This window comes from Egretta garzetta, unplaced genomic scaffold (genome assembly GCF_000687185.1).
Source record: "Egretta garzetta isolate BGI_Z169 unplaced genomic scaffold, ASM68718v1 scaffold24, whole genome shotgun sequence".
In the NCBI taxonomy this organism is placed as follows: domain Eukaryota; kingdom Metazoa; phylum Chordata; class Aves; order Pelecaniformes; family Ardeidae; genus Egretta; species Egretta garzetta.
Window position 1 is genome coordinate 887,786 of NW_009259494.1, and position 1,529 is coordinate 889,314.

Genomic DNA, 1,529 nt, shown 5'->3' on the forward strand with positions numbered 1-1,529 from the left:
ACTGGAAGGTGCTGCCCAGGGCCGGGGTCGAGTCCCCACCCCTGGGGGGATTTAAAAGCCAGGCAGCCCGAGGTGCTTAGGGCCAGGGTTTAGTGGTGGGATGGTAGGGTTAGGGGAACGGTTGGGCTGGGTGATCTTAAAGGTCTCTCCCAACCTAAATGATTCTATGAGTAACCAGAACCCCGAACAGACACCTTCACACAGGAGAAACTGCTGTGACTCGGACTCATTTTCACTGCATCAGAACAAATATGACCTTTGGATAATGCCCCGAGCCGCGCGCTGTTTCCTATTTGTCCGGGTGTGTTTGTCGTCCTGGGATCGTGCCAACCTGAGCAGAATGTGTTCGGTTTTCTGATGCTGGTTTTGAAGTCCAGCAGATCAGGGAGAGAAAATAAGGCATAATGCTATCCAGTGTACTGTCTGGCTGCCACTGTTAATATTTTAGAGGTGCTAATCTTGAATTTTCAACCTGTGTGTTCATACCAGATTGTTGGAGGAGGAAACTTTTTTTTTTCTTTACTTAGAAGAATTTTCATCTTCTCATTTCCTTTTGAGACTGTTGATGAGGAGAGGGAAAAAGAAATTAAATGCTCAATATGCAAGTATTATTACCTCCGCTTCTGGTACACACTATGTGTTCATAACTGCTGTGTAATCCAGGCCCTGATTTTCTGACAGCATAGAACAAAGCTAAGAACTCAGGTCACTTGTAATTACGCTGATCGGAATGCTTGTGGGAATATCTCGGGTTTTGGTTTTAAAGCGTGCAAAAGAGGGGGCAGTGGGTTGTTGAAGTAGCTCTGTCCGCTATGAATTGACTTCTTTCGCAGTCAGTGTAGTGCATCGATCCAAGGCTTTCAGCCAAACTCGTTTGCAGATTATTTCTGTATAAGTACTCTTTAAATAATATACTGTGCTTTCTGTTTTAACAATAAAAACCTAATTTTTTGACTTTTTATACTGCCATCATTATTAAGCTAAAATATATGAAGTAATGCTTAATTATTGCGTGTTACTAGTGCTATGTGTAGAGAAGTCAGGCATGGAGTGCATTTTTGGCATCAGTTCGGCCCTCCTGTTACCAGCTTGGAGGCAATAGCCAGTGCTGCTTTGACCGCACCATCAGATTTAATTCCTGCAAGCCTGGCTAGCTCGGGTAGGGATTTTTTTTTCAAAGACAAACTGGGGTGGCTGGCATCTTTTCTTCTTTCTTTTCTTTTTTCTTTTTTTTTTTTTTTTTTTTTTTAAGCATGAACTTCCCTATGTCACAGCAGTTTGGATCACTTAGCGTGGCCATATCTTCAGACCAGGTGAGTCAAATTGGGGCAACCCCCAGTATCCATCCAGGCTGGGGGATGAAGGCATTGAGAGCAGCCCTGCCCAGAGGGACTTGGGGGCACTGGTGGGGGAAAAGCTGGATGTGACCCGGCCATGTGTGCTGGCAGCCCAGGTGGCCAACCCTACCCTGGGCTGCAGCCCCAGCAGCGTGGCCAGCGTCGAGGGGGGGGGTCCCGCCGCCCCGGTTC